Here is a 19,373-nt window from a genome sequence, read left to right on the forward strand (position 1 = left end):
CGACATCAATTTCACTGAGGAACAGTGTGTTCGAAGGCTGCGCTTCTGCAAGGATGTGGTCACAGAGCTCTCCCATCTGCCGCATCCAGACCTCAAGCCTTAGACTAGGGTGAGGACGGCTCTCTCAATGACGGTCACCATCACGCTCAATTTTTATGCCAATGGACCCTTCCAGAGAGCAACAGGAGACACCACCAAACATCTTCCGGTTTGCCGTCCATTGCTCCATCCACGAGGTCACAGATGCTCTGTACAGAAGGAGGAGGGACTACAGTTCCTTCCTCATGACCAGAAGCAAGCAGTATGACTGTGCATGTGTCTTTATCAGGATAGTGGGCTTCCCCATGGTGCAGGATGCCATTGACTGCACCAACGTCACTTTGCAGGCACCGCACCACAATCCTGAGGTCTTTCATAACCACAAAGGCTCTGATTGTACAGCTGATGTGCTACCACACATGCAGAATCCTCACAGGGAATGCCCACTATCCTGGCAGCAGCCACAATGTCTTCATCCTGCGTCAGACCAGTTTGCCCCTCTGTTCCAACCACCACATCAAGCTCGTGGCGGGCTGCTCGGAGACGGGCTATCCGCTCTCCACCTGACTCATGGCTCCCCTTTGCAACTCCAACACTCGGGCCCAGCACTCGTACAATGAGAGCCATGCCGCCATCACGACCATCATTGAGCAGATCATCGTAGTGGGTTCCATTGCCTTCAGCGCTCAGTAGGTGTCCTCCAGTACTTGGCTGAGCGGTGTCCCTATTCGTCATCTGCTGCATGCTGCTCAACCTCGCCATCATGAGGGCACAGCCATTGCCACCAGGCATACCGCACCACCTGAAGAGGAGGAGGAGGAGGAGGAGGAGGAGGAGGAGCAGCAACAACTGTGATGGAGGAGGCAGCAAATCCATCTTGATTATGCAAGGGAGGTCCATGACCGTCTCATCAGAGTTCGGTTGCAATGAATTCTATCCCACTTCCTCTGGACGTCCCCATCACCACATCCATTTTTCCTTCATACCAAAGCTCCAAAATTGAAATGAGAGACTCAACCTTCCAATCCAAATTTATATCACACCAATAAACGCTTTCAAAATATATTTAATAATCGCCCTTGTGTATTTCTCAATATCCCTTCTTGGTTTAAATAACCTAGTGCTCCTCTGCAGTGTGTCCCCTGTGGCTGCAGCACGGCTGGTGGAAGGCTGCTGTGTGTCAGGGCCAGAATCTACAGATGGCCTTGCAGGATACCATCGACCAGCTCTGGGCCAGGAAGGCCTGGCTGCACCACATCAGGCTGGGCGGCAGCAGTCTGGGCTGGCTGGGCGACCACCAGCGACAAGTGCAATGGTGCAGTGGCAGTGATGGATTCAGGAATGATGTCATCCCTGCTCCCATTTCTTATGTTCTTATAAGAACATAAGAATATAAGAAATAGGAACAGGAGTAGGCCATACGACCCTTTGAGCCTGCTCTGACATTTAATAAGATCATGGCTGATCTGATCATGGACTCAGCTCCACTTCCCCACCCATTCCCCATAACCCCTTATTCTCTTATTGTTTAAGAAAATGTCTATTTCTGTCTTAAATTTATTCAATGTCCCAGCTTCCACAGCTCTCTGAGGCAGCGAATTCCACAGATTAACAACCCTCTGAGAGAAGAAATTTCTCCTCATCTCTGTTTTAAATGGGCAGCCCCTTATTCTAAGATCATGCCCTCTAGTTCTAGTCTCCCCCATCAGTGGAAACATCCTCTTTGCATCCACCTTGTCAAGCCCTCTCATAATCTTATATGTTTCGACAAGATCACTTCTCATTCTTCTGAATTCCAATGAGTAGAGGCTCAACCTATCAACCTTTCCTCATAAGCCAACCCCCTCATTCCCAGAATCAACCTAGTGAACCTTCTCTGAACTGCCTCCAAAGCAAGTATATCCTTTCGTAAATATGGAAACCAAAACTGCACGCAGTTTTCCAGGTGTGGCATCACCAATACCTGATATAACTGTAGCAAGACTTCCCTGCTTTTATACTCCATCCCCTTTGCAATAAAGGCCAAGATACCATTGGCCTTCCTGATTACTTGCTGTACCTGCATACTATCCTTATGTGTTTCATGCACAAATACCCCCAGGTCCCGCTGCACTGCAGCACTTTGCAATCTTTCTCCATTTAAATAATAACTTGCTCTTTGATTTTTTTCTGCCAAAGTACATGACCTCACACTTTCCAACATTTACTCCATCTGCCAAATTTTTGCCCACTCACTTAGCCTGTCTACGTCCTTTTGCAGATTTTTTGTATCCTCCTCACACATTGCTTTTCCTCCCATCTTTGTATCGTCAGCAAACTTGGCTACGTTACACTCAGTCCCTTCTTCCAAGTTGTTTGTATAGATTGTGAATAGTTGGAGCCCCAGCACTGATCCCTGCGGCACCCCACTAGTTACTGGTTGCCAACTAGAAAATGAACCATTTATCCCGACTCTCTGTTTTCTTTTAGTTAGCCAATCCTCTATCTATGCTAATATATTATCCCCAACCCCGTGACCTTTTATCTTGTGCAGTAACCTTTTCTGTGGCACCTTGTCAACTGCCTTCTGGAAGCTGCTGCCTTCTTGAACCGCTGCAGTCTATGTGGTGAAGGAACTCCCACAGGGAGGGAGTTCCAGGATTTTGACCCAGCAATGATGAAGGAACATGATATAGTTCCAAGTCAGGATTGTGTGTGACTTGGAGGGGAACTTGCAGATGGTAGAGCTCGTGGGTTTGGGAGGTGCTGCAAAAGATGCCTTGGCGAATTGTTGCAGTGCATTTTGTAGATCTTGCACTGGTGGTGGAGGGAGTGAATGTTTAATGTGTTGGATGGGGTGCCAATCAACTAGGCTGCTTTGTCCTGGATGGATGGAGCTGCACTCATCCAGGCAAGTGGAGAGTCCTCCATTATGCTCTTGACTTGTGTTTTGTAGATGGTGGAAACGCTTTGGGGAGACAGGAGTGAGACACTTGCCACAGAATACCCAGCCTCTGACCTGTTCTTTTTGCCATGCTATTTATGTGGCTGGTTCAGTTCAGCTTCTGGTCACTGGTGACCTACCAGAATGGTGAGGTATTCGACGAAGGTAATACCGTAGAATATCAAGGAGAGGTGGTTAGACTCTCGCTTGTTGGAGATGGTCATGGACTTTCACTTGTGTAATGCAAATGTTACTTGCCACTTATCAGCCCAAGCCTGAATGTCATCCAGGTCTTGCTGCCTGCAGGCATAGACTGCTTCATTTTCTGAGGAGTTGCGAATGGAACTGAACATTGGGCAATCATCAGTGAACATCCCCACTTCTGACCTTATGATGGAGGAAAGGTCATTGATGAAGCAGCTGTAGATGGTTGGGCCTAGGACATTGCCCTGAGGAACTCCAGCAGTAATGTCCTGGGGCTGGCCTGATTGATCTCCAACAATCAGAACCAAGTTCCTTTATGCTAGGTATGACTCTAGCCAGTTTGCCCCCTGATTCCCATTGATTTCAGCATATGATATCCACCTTTGGTGCTTTTCAGTGGGAACTCTTTTTGGAGCAAGGGAAAAGGCTTTCTGGGCCGAAAGGACTACTTCCCCTGCTGCATTCCCAGGTCATAGGACTGCTCCCCCGCACCCCCCCCCCGCCCCCCCCCCCCCCCAATAAGAGCAGTCTTATGGCCCAAGATTGCAGCAGGTCCAGCCGGCGGGGTGGGGGGGAACAGTGGCAGCGGGTCCAGCGGGGGGAAAGGTCCTTTGTGGCCCTTTCGGCAGTGGTGGGATAGCAGTCCTTTCGGGGCACGGGCTTCAGCTTGCTTCAGCATCTCTGGTTGCCCTGGCAACTTCAGCTTTTCGTGCACGCCCAAAGTATTTTGCACAGACTTGAAGCCCCAGACTAACTTCGGAGAGTGCTGCGTCAAGTTCAAATATTTCTTTGGCGAAAGTCCCAATTTTTTTTTTCTGGCGCAAATGTACACAAAAAAATCGGCCGTTAACATGTGCGGGCACCAAAAATCCAGCAAGTGGAAAATGGGGGCCTTATACACTGGTATATTCATGCTCTGATTCATCTGATACTGGTTATAACTCACTTTTTACCTCCAAATCTTGATCAAAACATTTTTCTTTGAATCTGCAATGAAGCTTACATGTCACCAGTTTCTGATGGTAAGTTGTGTGCAGTATGTACAATCTTGGAGACTGGTCCTTGTCTTTCACTGTAGGAGGACAATCACCCGCCTGTCAAGCTTGATCATTATTTAACTACACTGTTTTATCTCTGGAAGTATTGCAACTAAATATTGCTGTTTAAAGAAATGCGAGTAAAGCTGCCTTGTCAACCTACTTTATCAACTATTACTTGGTCATTTTGGCTTCAGATTTTGGTCCATTGTCGGAACCACAGATTAATACATCTTCCTATCATTAACCATGCTGAGTTATTTCCTGTAGCAATAATTGTAGTCATTCTGTTGGGTTGGCTTGTAGCAATATGCACAAAGGCATAAAAACTAAACACAAACTTTAAACGTGAACCGTGTTCCATTATCTCCAGTAAGTTGCTGGCACTGATGTAATTCCAAAGGTGATTTGGCAGACACAGAGCATCTAGAAGGGATCATGACATTTGTGAGCAGACTACTGCCTGGAGTTTCCGTCTGGTTGCGCTGGTAAACCGAAACCATCCAAACCAGCGTAAAAGATTGATGAATTTCAAGCACACATTACTCCCAGTGTAAATCGAGTTTCCGCGATCTTTTGCAGGAGTTTTTAAAAACATTGTGTTCGCAGCTGGCCCACCCTTAAAACTGGCCACACCGCCAGATGTCATTAATCACCATGGCGAGGTTCCACTAATTGTGCCCCTTTGCAAGGCTTTGAAGAGGCTCTTAAAATTAAGCCTTTTTCTCGGCATAAGGGCAATAAAAGTCACCTTTTAAAAGCTTGTACATATTGGGCTGGAATTTGGTCAGCATTTCTGCTGGTTTTTTTTGGTGGTATTCATATTTTTCTGTGGAATAGTACCCGGTGCGAGTTTGATCAAAGTGTTCTGTCGGCGGTTTCGAAATACCACTGGAGTGCGGGCCGCCAGCGTGCAAAACCGGATAAACCGCTTCCGCCTAAGTTTGGTGGTAGCGGTGACCCGTAGGCGAGGAGAAAAAAAACGCCCAGGCGAAACCAGCCGGAGCAGCAGTTCGATCGGCGGTAGGTATGAAATCCTGCAAAAAAAAAGGTAAGTTAAAGTTTTGTTTTTAATTCTTTTGCAGCAATTCAGTGGAAAAGGGTTCTGTGAATGTTTTCCGAATATTTATTTTTTGAAAAATATTTTGTTTTTTCTCCCCCCTCCTAAGTCCAACTTGAACCCTCGATCTAAATTTTACTAAAATATGACTGAATCTGACCAGGATCGGGTTTTCCACCAAAAATCCGTGTGGAACACCAATTTTTCCCGCCAGGCAGATTTTTTAAAAAGTTGTTGTTTAATTCTCCGCCGATCATAATGAAATAATCATAGCATTTTTTTTCGGTGATAATTCATTGGTGCCGGTTTTTCACCAAATTCCAGCCATTATCTTTTAATTTAATAAGAAACTGACTACTGCACACCATTGTCATAGAATCATGGAAATTTACAGCACAGAAGAAGGCCATTTGTCCCGTCATATCCGTGCCGGCTGACAAAGAGCTATCCAGCCGAATCCCACTTTCCAGCTCTTGTTCAATAGGTTATGGCACTTCAAGTGCACATCCAAGTAATTTGTAAATGCTATGAGGGTTTCCACCACCCTTTCAGACAATGAGTTCCAGACCCCCACCACCCTCTGGGTGAACAAAATTCTCCACAAATCCCCTCTAAACCTACCAACTACTTTAAATGTATGCCCCTGGTTATTGACCCTTCTGCTAAGAGAAATAGGTCCTTCATATCCACTCTATCTTGGCCCCTCATAATTTTATTCACCTCAATTAGGTCTCCCCTCAGCCTCCACTGTTCCAAAGAAAACAACCTCAGCCTATCCGATCTTTCCTCATAGCTAAAATTCTCCAATCCAGGCAACATCCTCATAAATCTCCTCTGTACCCTCTCTGGTGCAATCACATCTTTCCTGTAATTTGGTGACCAGAACTGCATGCAGTACTCTAGCTGTGGCCATACTAGTGTTTTACACAGTTCAGGCATAACTTCCCTGCTCTTATGCCACGGCTAATAAATGCAAGTATTCCGTATGACTTCTTAACCACCTTATCTATCTGTCCTGCTACCTTCAGGGATTTATGGACATACACTCAAGGTCCCTCTGTTCCTCTACACGTCTTAGTGTTTCTTCCATTTATTGTGTATTCCCTTTCCTTGTTAGCCCTCCCCAAATGCATTACTTCACATTTCTCCTGATTGAATTCAATTTTCCAGTGCTCTGCCCATCTGACCAGTCCATTGATATCTTCCTGCAGTCTACAGCTTTCTTCTTCATTATCAACCACATTGCCAATTTTTGAATCATCTGCAAACTTCTTAATCATGCTCCCTACATTCAAGTCTAAATCATTGATATATACCACAAAAATCTGAGGACCTAGTACTGAGCCCTGTGGAACCCCACTGGAAACAGCCTTCCAGTCACAAAAACACCCATCAACCATTACCCTTTGCTTCCTGCCTCTGAGCCAATGTTGGATCTAATTTTGGTTAGATCCCATGGGCTTTTACTTTTGTGACCAGTCTGCCATATGGGACCTTATCAAAAGCTTTGCAAAAATTCATACAGAATACATCAAATGCACTACCCTCATCGACCCTCTTTGTTAGCTCCTCAAAAAATTCAATCAAGTTAGTCAGACACAGCCTTCCTTTAACAAATCTATGCTGACTGTCCTTGATTAATCTGTGTCTTTCTAAATGAAGATTTATCCTGCCCTTCAGAATTTTTTCCAATAATTTCCCACCACCGAAGTGAAGCTGACTGGCCTGTAATTACTCGGTCTATCCCTTTCCCCTTTTTTAAACAACAGTACAATGTTAGCATTCCTCTGGCACCACACCTGGAGCCAGAGAGGATTGGAAAATGATGGTCAGAGCCTCTGCTATTTTCTCTCTTGCTTCTCTTAACAGCCTGGGATACGTTTCATCTAGGTCTGGGGATTTATCCACTTTCAAAGATGCTAAACCCCTTTATACTTCCTCTCTCACGATGTTTATTTCACTGAATATATCATACTCCTCCTCCCTGATTGCAATGTCTGCATCATCCCTCTCTTTTGTGAAAACAGATGCAAAGTATTCATTAAGAACCATACCCACATCTTCCGCACCCACACGCACATTTCCTTTATGGTCTCTAATAGGCCCCACTCTTTATTTCGTTATTCGCTTGCTCTTAATGTATTTATAAAGCATTTTATTTGCCAATGTTATTTCATGCCCTCTCTTTGCTTTCCTAATTTCCCTTTTAATTTCACCCTTGCACTTTCTATACTCCTTTCAGGTTTCTGCAGTATTGAGCCCTCCTTTTTTTTCTTTATCCTGCCCTGTATGCCCCTTGACATCCAGGGGCTCTAGATTTGTTAGTCCTACCATTTTCCTTTACGGGAACAAACTTGCCCTGAATCCTCACTATCTCCTCCTTGAATGCCTCCCACTGCTCTGACACTGATTTACCTTCAAATAGCTGTTTCCAGTCCACTTTTGCTAAGTCACATCTCAGCTGAGTAAAATTAGCTTGAGAACGTTTATTCCTGATCTATCTTTGTCCTTTTCCATAACTACCCGAAATCTAACTGAATGATGATCACTACCACCAAAATGCTCTCCCATTGGGGTCAAGTTTCGGCCTGAGTTGCTCCTATTTTTTTGGAGCAACTGGTTTAGAATGGAGTATCTTAGAAATTGCAATTCTTGGCATTTAGTTTGCTCCAGTTCTAGTCAGTTAGAACAGTTTCATTTTGGAACAGATTTTTCTTTTTCAAAAGGGGGCGTGTCTGGCCACTTACGCCTGTTTTGAAAGTTTAGGCATCGAAAACTTACTCCAAAATAACTTCATATGGAGTAAGTGTAGATTTTTGTATGCTCAGAAAAACCTTGCCGACACTTTAGAAATCAGGCGTAGGGAACGGGGGCGGGGGGGCGGGGGGCGAGGGGGAGGGAAGTAGTTAAATTCTACAAGCATTCAACAGTCTTACTTATACAAATAAAGAGCCATCCTTAATAAAAAATTATAAACAAAGCATACACAAAATATTGAATATTCCTACCTGTGTGAAGCAGCAGCAGTTTTCGAGCTGCGGTGCTTCAGGCAGGCCTTCCTTCCATGTAGGAGACAGGGGCGGCGTCAGTGGTTCGACGGCAGCCGAAGAAACAGCAAGTAGCCTTCGAGCTGCAAGGGAGGCTGAGGCCATTCAACCATGGGATAGTGCCGGCATCAGTGGCTGGACGGCAGCCGAAGACACAGCAAGCAACCTTCGAGCTGCGAGGGAGGCTGAGGCCATTCGGCAAGGGGACAGGGTAGGCGTGCAAAGCACCGGGAGGGAGAGGCAGCCAGATAGCCAGTTTGAAACTTAAATTTGTAATTGCAGAATGGGTGCTGCATTGTCAACACCACGGATTATGTAATGGTTCGCCATTAATTCATTGCATAGGAGAGAATTAATTAGAACTCACCGCACCAGGAACATCATAGCCCATAGGCTGATGAGCAGGAGACCTTACCCACATCGTCAATATCGAGCCAGGCGCTCGTACCTGGACATGAGCGAGGCTGATTGTGTCAAAAGGCTGCATTTCCACAGAGAAGTTGTCGTTGAGATCTGTGATATGCTGAGAGCAGATTTGCAGCCCAGAAGCAGAACACCAACTGCCTTGTCTGTTGAAGTGAAGGTAACAGCTGCACTTGCCTTCTATGCCTCGGGATCGTTTCAGGCTACAATTGGAGATGTGTGCACCATCTCTCAATGTGCAATACATGCCTGCGTTTACCAGGTCATGGCTGCACTGTATGCATGGAGGAATGACTTCATCAATTTCCCAATGACCGCACAAGCAATCCATGAGAGGGCTGTGGGCTTCTTCAGGATTGCTGGCTTCCCAAAGGTACAGGGCTGCATTGGTTGTACCCACAAAGCTTTGCGAGCACCTGTGGAGGATTCCGAGCAGTACACGAATAGAAAAGTTTTCCACTCCATCAATGTGCAGCTCGTGTGTGATGACAAGCAGCGCATGATGTCAGTCGATGCGAGATACCCTGGCAGCACCCATGATGCGTTCATCCTACGTGACAGCATTATATCTGACATGTTTGAGCAGCAGCCAGAAGGGCAGAGCTGGCTACTGGGAGACAAAGGGTACGGCCTGGCCACCTGGCTCATGACGCCCCTACGCGTGACACGGACGGAAGCTGACCGTCAATACAACATGGTGCACATTGCGACAAGCAGCATCATTGAGAGGACCATTGGCATATTGAAACAGCGATTCCGATGCCTGGACCATTCCGGAGGCCACTTGCAATACTCTCCTCAGATTGTCGGTCACTTCACTGTTGTGTGCTGCATGCAGCATAACTTAGCCATCATGAGGCAGCAGGAGCTGGTAGTGGAACCAGAAGACCCACGTGAGGGTTCAGTGCCTGATTATAGTATTTTAGAAGAGCAGGATGAGGATGATGACGACGATCAGGAAAGCATCCAAGTGCCTGATGCCGGAGCACGAGGTCGGAGGAGGGCGGTCCATCGTGCTCCTTTAACGATTGCTCGAGCCCTGCGCCAGCAGCTCATCCGTGAACACTTCAATTACTGATGCCTGAGGGCTCTGCGACCACTGTTGCGCATGGACATGTTTATTCTTTGCAGTTGTTCCTACGTTGTGTTGTGTTAATGGAACATGATTCAGTTTTAATGAAAAAATATTTTATTGAAAAATTAATGTCACTAATAAAATATTTGTTGTATCAAACTTTACTTTTTAATATGACTCTTGAAGATAACTTAAAAACTTTAAGATCACTTATAAACTTGTAAAGTTACAAAACAATTTCAATGTGAAAAATCTTACACTCTTAAGATCACTTAAACTTGAAGATCACTTTTTAGGTGCAAAATTAAATAAGATACAAAAAGTGAGAGTATTTACACTATAAGATCACTTAAAAATCCTAAGATCACTTATAAGTTGTAAAGTTACAAAACTTACAAAACAATTTCAATTTGAAAAATGCTACTTCAGCTACATCAAGAACAAAAGCAGCAAAGAAAAGCTGCAACCATGTCTCATCCACATCTCAGTGAATGTTCACTTCTTCATGGGGGTGTCATTTTATTGGCCGGATTGTGTGCCCTTATTGCAGCAGCTACCTCCTTGAGGGCCTGTGCCGTCGATTACACTCCCTCGGACATTCCCTCCTTAAGTTTCCGTGTCATTACTGCTATTTCTCCCATCAGGACCGTCACCTGTTCACCCACTGCACTGACACTACTGATGAGTGATCGGGTAAGCTCATTGGTCTGCATACACAATGCCACAACCTGAGCCGCATCTGTTGCACGCTGCATCTCAGGAGAGTGTGTCTCCAATCTCCTTCTCCTCTGCCTGGGTCTGCCTCGCGGCACCATTACACAGGGAGGCGCGGGCTGGGATGGTGGGACGCTCGGTGTTGCAGACAGCAGTACGAGAGAGAGAGGCACGGGCTGGGATGGTGGGTGAATGGGTGTAAACTGCTCCATTATATCACCAGCATAACTGGAACCCGCAACGTCGGAATCAAAACCATGGAGCTATGCAAGGGGTTGAAGCTTTGATGCCCCTTAATGGGGGCTCATAAACATTAATTTGGAAGCTCTCCCCTGTAGGCATTTCAGTCATCGCCGCCATCATCCAGTCTGGATCGTCCGCATCTGGTTGTACTGGTTCTTGTTCTGTATCTTCAAGATCCTCAGGGTTGGCAGCTTCATCATCATGTTCTGCAAAATACATCAGAACAGTCAAATGTTTAACAACAAGGGAGAGGCAGGATGGGTGGCATGAGTACTCTCACACAAAGCAGGCCAGGCAGCAGGTTGATTTGAAGGGCCACGATGCATTTTCAGGACTTACCCTCTTCCTCGCGTGTGGACCCAGCTTGTGATGTACTGATTGCTTTTCTCCATGTATGACTCATATGGCAGTTACCCTCTGTTCCAAGGGTATCAGTGGATGCAGATTGGGCGTGCCTCCTCCTGTTCGAGTTGCTTCCCTTTTGTTGTGGGCCAATTTCTTCTGCAAAGAGTAAAATATAACTTTTTACTGAGTGCGTCTTTCTGCAGGGTGGGACATACAGATAGTCACATTACAATTACGATTATATTAAAAAATGAAAATATTACTTACACTAACTACTTGACCAAGGTCGTGCTGTTTCTTTTTACACTGGCTTCCAGATCTCATGGTATGCATCACTGCGCAGTAATCTTCTGCAACTTGGTTCCAGCGTTTCTTCATTTCTTTAGGTGGCACTTTTATGCGACCTCTGTTGCTGGTATCTAGCTCCTGCCATCTCTGCTCAATGACATTGACTAATATCTCCACTTCCTCATGCAAGAAATTCTTTGTTCTTGGTGGACCTTGTTCCATTGCTGTATTGAATTAGCACTTTTATTTTTTAAAACACACAGTCCTTATTTTGCATGCACCTATGCAGCACCTGTTCTGGATGTTTAGCAGTGAAAAGCAGCACTCACTGATTTCAGCAGGTGATTTCTTCAACAGTGCTGCTAAAAGCACTCTTCAGACACCAAAAAATCACCCAAATTCAATCCCAAGCCTTTCCAGAGGTCCACGAGACAAATCAGCAAGTTTCTTTAAAAATGGCCGAGTGCCAATGTTTATGGGCTACTGCGCATGCGAGCGCGCTCCAAAGCGCACGCGCAGGGCTGCCAGCACGACGTTCTCTCATTTGACTTAGCCCCGCCCCCCCTGCACTTGCAGAATTGGCGCGACTCTGTGGCTCCGCCCCCCCCCGCTGATGTCTGCGCGCCGAGCTCCGAGGGACCTGCACGGAGCCCGAGAATTGCAAGGTCCATTTTGTCGCACTTTTAGGCGCGAAAAACGGGCGTCCATGTCGGGGCTGCGCCGTTCTAGGTGCGGCCCGAAACTTGACCGCAAGGATACCCCTTCCATTTGCTCAGCTTCATTCCCTAAAACTAAGTCCAGAACCATCCCCTCTCTTGTTAGGCTTGCCATGTGCTGACTAAAAAAGTTCTCCTGAATGCATTGCTGAATTCTGCTCCCTCTGTGGGCTCAATTTTCCCCAAAGCTGTTTTTGGCGTACTTGAAGAGTTGCACACATTTTTAGGGGCCCAAGTACGGCAAAAAAATCATCCAAGTTTCCCCGTTTAAATTCTTCATTTTGGCACCGCCTAGACGGTCCTTTAGTTTTTGGGGTGGAGCCAAAAAGATCAGGTTGCTACGGTAACCAGGGACAGACTACAAGCTGAGGCTGGAAAGTGAAACATACAGCCAGCTCACAGCAACCTGCACAAGCACATTACACATTGCAGCAACTTATCTTCATTCAATTATTACAGTGTAATGACAAAAGTCTATCTCCCCTTCCCCCTCCCCACTTCCGATGCCGGCACCCGTTCCTATCCCAGGCCGAATGGCCTCCCCATCCCGGTTTCTGCTCCTATCCCAGGCCAAATGGCCTCCCCCCTCCTGGTCCCTGCTCCTACCCCTGGCCGAATAGCCTCCTGGTCCCGATCTCCGCCCCTATCCCAGGCCGAATGGTCTCCCCATCCCGGTTTCTTCTCCTATCCCAGGCCGAATGGCCTCCCCCCTCCTGGTCCCCACTCCTATACCTGGCCGAATAGCCTCCTGGTCCCGGTCCCCGCCCCTATCCCCTAAACAGCCTCCTCCCTCCCTGTACCCGCTCCGAACTATGTCCAAAAGGATTCCAGCCCCTCTCTCCCACTCTCTCTCATCTCTCTGCTGCTGCTGTTTGGGCCCTGGAACTGCATCTGCTGCACTGATTTACTTTATCTGCGCTGATTTTCTTAACTCGCCAGAAGATTTTTCCACAGAGACCACATATGCCATCCTAAGAAAAATTGGAGTAAGTCAGAGCTGGCCAAACTTGCTCAAATGGACAGAATTTGGAACGGGGTGGTAGGTTACGCCTCCTATGACATACAAAAAAACCCCTAAAAAAATCGTAAATAACTGAGTTACTCTGGCGCACATTGATTGGGTAAACTTGTATTTGTTAACTTAGACCAAAAAAAGCGGCACATGCCAAAAGAGTGCTGCAAATCACTGGGAAAAATTGAGCCCTATATCTTTCACACTAATTCTAGCCCAGTCAATATTAGGATAGTTGAAATCTCCCACCATTGCCCTATTGTTTTTCTACTTTTCAGAAAAGTGCCAACATATTTGCTCTTCGATCTCCCTCTGACTGTTTGGGGGTCTATAGAACACTCAGCAGTGTGATCACCCCTTTTTTGTTCTTCAGTTCAAACCATGTGACCTCATTTGATGATCCTTCGAATATCTTGGGCTCAATTTTCCCCAGTGATTTGCGCCGTTTTTTTTTTTGAGCAGGCTGCTGTTTTTGACCTAAGTTTAAAAAAAACACAGTTTCCCCAATCAATTTACATTCAGTTAGTTAGGATATTTTTTAGGTTCGTTTTTTTTCAGCCAAAGTGGGTGTAACCTGCCACCTGCGCCAATTCTGGCCATTTAGGCAAGTTTGGCCAGCTGAGATTTACTCCCGTTCTACTTAGGCCAGCGTATGTGGCCTCTGCAAAAAAACCTTATGGAGAGTTAAAGAAATTGGCGTAGGTAAAGAAATCGGCGCAGGTAAATTCAGCAGATGCCCAGACAGCAACAGCAGGTAAGATAAGAGAGAGGGGGAGAGCGCGGAGCGACGGGGGAGCCTTTCTAGTATAGTTAGGTGTGGGTACCGGGAGGGAGGAGGCCATTCGGTCTGGGATAGGGGCGGGAGAGCCCGATGACTGCCCGATCTTTTTGGCGCAGATCAAGGCTCCACCCCCAAAACTAAAGGACAGGTTAGGCCATGCCAAGAAGAAATCCAAATGGGGAAACTTGGAACGTTTTTTTTTGGCGTACTTAGGCCTCCAGAAAATGGGCGTAACTCTTCAAGTACGCCAAGAAAAAGCTTGGGGAAAATTGAGCCTAATGTCCCTCCTCACAACTGTAATTCTTTCTTCAATCAATATTGTGACCCCCTCCTCCTTTTTTATCCCCCTGTCTGTCCCGTCTGAAAATCATGTAATGTAATGTTGAGCTGCCATTCCTGCCCTTCTTTCAGCCATGTCTCAGTAATAGCTATAATATCATACTCCCACATGTCTATCTGTGCCTTCAGCTCATCTGCCTTATTCCCCAGACTCCCTGCATTGAAGTATATATCATGTAGCACTGCCAAACTCCCTTCTTGTCTATTTTCTAGCCTTTGTTTCCTCTGCCTTCCAAACTCGCTTACTAATTTTCTGCCTTCCAGTTCCAGTTTTTCTTCTCTCCCTTCTGAATCTATTCTCAGGTTCCCATCCCTGTGGTAAACCCTCCCTAACTGCACTAGCATAGGCCCCCGTCCCCCGGCGAAGATATTGCACCAGGCCCTGTTGAGGTGCAACCCGTCGAGCTCCACCTTCCCCAGAAACAGTCCCAATGCCTCAGGAATCTAAAGCCCTCCCTCCTGCACCATCTCTCCAGCCACGCATTCATCTGCTCGATCCTCCTATTTCTGCACGTGGCACCGGGATTAATCTGGAGATTACTACCTTTGAAGTCCTGCTTTTTAATCTCTTTCCAAGCTGCCTAAAATCTGCCTGTAGGACCTCATCCCTCTTTCTACCTATGCCATTGGTGCCAATGTGGACCATGACCTCTGGACTTTCACTCTCCCTTCTCAAAATATCCTGCATCCTTGACCCCACACCAGGGAGGCAACGTACCACCCTAGAGCCATGTCTGCAGCCACAGAAGCGCCTGTCTGTTCCCCTAACTATTGAATCTCCGACCACTATTGCACTTGCACTCTTCTTCCTCCCGCCGCCCCCCCTGTGCAGCTGAGCCACCCATGGTGCCGTGGACTTGGCACTGACTGCACTCCACAGAGGAACCATCGCCCTCACCAGTATCCAGAACTGAAAACTGGCTTGCGAGCGAGATGTACTCAGGGGTCTCCTACCCTACCTGCCTTTTCCTCCTTGTCTCTCTCTGGCAGTCACCCATTCCCTCTCTGCCTGCACACTCTTAAGCTGCAGGGTGACCACCTCCTGAAACATGTTATCCATGAAGTTATCAGCCTCGCTGATGCACTGCAGTGACGCCAGCCGCCACTGAAGTTTCGAAACCCAGAGCTCGAGCTGCTCTAGATGGTGACACTTCCTGCACACGTGGTCATCCAGGCCACGAGAAGCATCCAGGACTTCCCACATGGCACAGAATGTGCACTCCACGGGACTGAGTTGCCCTGCCATGCTTCTATTTATTAGATTATTGACAACAGTACACCCCTCTGCCCTAACTTCAAGAGAAGAAAAGACAACATTGATACTCACCAACGAATCACTTACCTGCTGTCCTGTGACATCCCTCCTTGATTTTTGGAGGAAATACGCTGTGGAAGGTGCCCACCACTGCTGCCTCTGATTCAGTCTGCGCTGGTCCTCCACTTTCTCCTTTATGTCCCACCGCCGCCGCTGCCTCCGAATGTAACGAGTAAATAGTTTTGTATAGTTTTTGACGATAAATCGGGTTCCTCAAGGTGGTGGACTTAAACACTCTCATTATAAATGCTTATATTTTGTGATAAAACCATTTTCAGCTGTATTAATAAAACTCCACTAGTTTGCCACTCTTGAATATATCAAGGAATATGTTTAATACAATTTTTTTTTTTAAATTACGATCTAAAACGCTGCCTGATTGCGCTGGTTCATGACAGATTTTCCTTTCAGCAATGAGCAAATAAGTTTGAGTGGAATTTTGAACCATAACTTCAGTTTGGAAAACTTGTGCAATGTTGAGTGCAATTTGCACCCGAATTGTTGATTGTGCCCAAAGCAGAACCTCTACCTTTATTTTTTAAGCTCCTACTTCAGCAGTCCATTATCACCAAACACATCCTTGTTACTTTCCTCTGCTTTGTGTGCCACACTCATTTTGTACATTCATCCATGGCCGTAGGTTATTAACATAGCAGCAAAATTTAAAGTTAATACTCCTTTTCCTTGTATATAATGTGTACAATAAATTTGCCCTTGCAATCCAGTTTCCATCCTGGGCAGTGTACTGTAATATTTGATGACGGCGTGGTTCATAGCTGTGACATTACAGTAATATCCGAACTTGTATTGATCTTAAAATTTACAGTCATGCCATTTATCTTCAGATCAACCTGCTATGATTTGCTTGTTTCACTATAGCACATAACCAATCCAAGGAAGAACACTTGTGATCTGTGATTTATTACGAGTGGTCACTGCTTTAATAAGCCTGGTGTGGTAGACTATTTTAAAATGACACAGCTTCTTACTCTTCTGCATCTTCGATTATGCATTAGGCTATATTTTTTGGCTACAATCTTCTGCTGTTAATTCAGTCCGATTTTACTCAAAAAAAAAATAGAATTATCCAGTAATTTAAATTAAAGTAAGTGGGAAAGCGGGTTGCGGGAAAGATTAGTGGGAAAGTGGGTTGTGTAGAGGAAACAGAGAGGCTGCAAAGAGATTTGGATAGGTTAAGCGAATGGGCTAACGTTTGGCAGATGGAATACAATGTCGGAAAATGTGAGGTCATCCACCTTGGAAAAAAACACAGTAAAGGGGAATATTATTTGAATGGGGAGAAATTACAACATGCTGAGGTGCAGAGGGACCTGGGGGTCCAATCCCAAAAAGTTAGTTTGCAGGTGCAGCAGGTAATCAGGAAGGCGAATGGAATGTTGGCCTTCATTGCAAGAGGGATGGAGTACAAAAGCAGGGAGGTCCTGCTGCAACTGTATAGGGTATTGGTGAGGCCGCACCTGGAGTACTGCGTGCAGTTTTGGTCACCTTACTTAAGGAAGGATATACTAGCTTTGGAAGGGGTGCAGAGACGATTCACTAGGCAGATTCCGGAGATGAGGGGGTTACCTTATGATGATAGATTGAGTAGACTGGGTCTTTACTCGTTGGAGTTCAGAAGGATGAGGGGTGATCTTATAGAAACATTTAAAATAATGAAAGGGATAGACAAGATAGAGGCAGAAAGGTTGTTTCCACTGGTCGGGGAGACTAGAACTAGGGGGCACAGCCTCAAAATACGGAGGAGCCAATTTAAAACCGAGTTGAGAAGGAATTTCTTCTCCCAGAGGGTTGTGAATCTGTGGAATTCTCTGCCCAGGGAAGCAGTTGAGGCTAGCTCATTGAATGTATTCAAATCACAGATAGATAGATTTTTAACCAACAAGGGAATTAAGGGTTACAGGGAGCGGGCGGGTAAGTGGAGCTGAGTCCACGGCCAGATCAGCCATGATCTTGTTGAATGGCGGAGCAGGCTCGAGGGGCTAGATGGCCTACTCCTGTTCCTAATTCTTATGTTCTTATGTTCTTTTGTCAATGAAATAGTGCAGGGGTTGTTTCTTTGTTGCACAGTTTCAATTCAAATGAAAATGAGTACAATGTACAATATGTACAGGGCACAGTTTCTGTGTCTGTGATTGCACCGTAGGGGGAAATGCTCAGCATAGAAACATAGAAACATAGAAAATAGGAGCAGGAGTAGGCCATTCGGCCCTTCGAGTCTGCACCGCGATTCAATATTGTAAAGTCCTGTCCCCTCAGTACAGATTCACACGAGGCATGTCGTGAAATCAAGGTCACTCTGGACCGGCACCTTTATTTCACAGCTCTGGAATGCTGCACTTGCCTGAGACCTGTCCTTATATACCTGTCTCTTGCAAGTGCACCCCTGGTGGTAAGGTATGCTGGTGGTTACAGGTCATATCTTATTACAGTCATGTATAGCATGTTAGGATACAGTTATATATAATAATGTAGGATACATGACATCACCCTCCCCCAAGGTCTTATTGTCTTTATAGATTCAGTCTCTCAGGTGGTCTACGCTCTCGCGTGGAGCGTCTGAGTTGTGGTTCAGTTGTTTGCCTTGGTGTCTGTTTTTCTTTGGGTGTAGTTGCTGGTATCTCGCCTGGGCTGTCTGTTTCGATAGGTGTGATTGTTGTTGACTCGCCTGGGCTGTCTGTTGGGATTGCCCTTTCCTCAGGTTGTTCCCTCTGTCTGTCCACCAGGTGTGGTGCGAGTTCCACATTGTAGTCTGCCTCTGGTTCCACAGTGTTGTTGGTAAATCTGCTTTTGACTTGGTCTACATGCCTCCAGCAGGTTTTGCCGTTGACCATTTGTACTACCAGTAGCCTGTTTCCTTCCTTGCCCATTACTGTCCCTGTAAGCCATTTGGGACCCCTGCCATTGTTTAGTACAAACACTTTGTCCCCTATCTCATTCCATTTCCCCCTCAAATTTCTGTCATGGTACTCAGTCAGCTTACGACACTTTGCCTCAATGATTTCGTGCATGTCTGGGAGGATTAATGAGAGCCTTGTTTTTAAAGTCCTTTTCATCAACAGTTGCACGGGGGGATCCCAGTCAGTGAGTGCGGACGAGATCTGTATGCCAGCAGCAGTCGCAACAGGCGACCCTGCAGCGTGGGACCTTGGATTTTAAGCATGCCTTGTTTAATGATTTGCACTGCTCTCTCCGCCTGGCCGTTGGAGGCCGGCTTGAACGGTGCCGTCTTGACGTGATTTATGCCGTGGTCAATTATAAAGTCTTGGAACTCTGCGCTGGTGAAGCACGGACCATTGTCACTGACCAATATGTCAGGGATTCCATGCGTTGCAAACATGGTTGCGAGGCTCTCCACAGTGGTGGAGGTTGTGCTCGAGTTTAAAATGGTGCATTCGATCCACTTTGAAAATGCATCTACAACTATGAGGGACATTTTGCCCATGAATGGGCCCGCATAGTCTACGTGCACCCGCGACCACGGTTTGGTAGGCCAGGACCAGGGGCAAAGTGGAGCCTCCCTGGGGGCATTGCTGAGTTGGGCACAAATGGTGCACCTTCGGACGCAGAGCTCCAAGTCCGCATCAATACCAGGCCACCAGACATGGGACCTGGCAATGGCCTTCACGAGAACGATCCCCGGGTGCTCGCGGTGGAGCTCCTGGACAAATGCCTCTCTACCTCGCAGAGGCATGACTACTCGGCTACCCCACATCAGGCAGTCTGCTTGGGGTGATAGCTCATGCATGCGCCTGTGAAAGGGTTTTAATTCCTCGGAGCAGGCATCGCGAGCC

This window comes from Pristiophorus japonicus, chromosome 4 (genome assembly GCF_044704955.1).
Source record: "Pristiophorus japonicus isolate sPriJap1 chromosome 4, sPriJap1.hap1, whole genome shotgun sequence".
Lineage (NCBI taxonomy): Eukaryota > Metazoa > Chordata > Chondrichthyes > Pristiophoridae > Pristiophorus > Pristiophorus japonicus.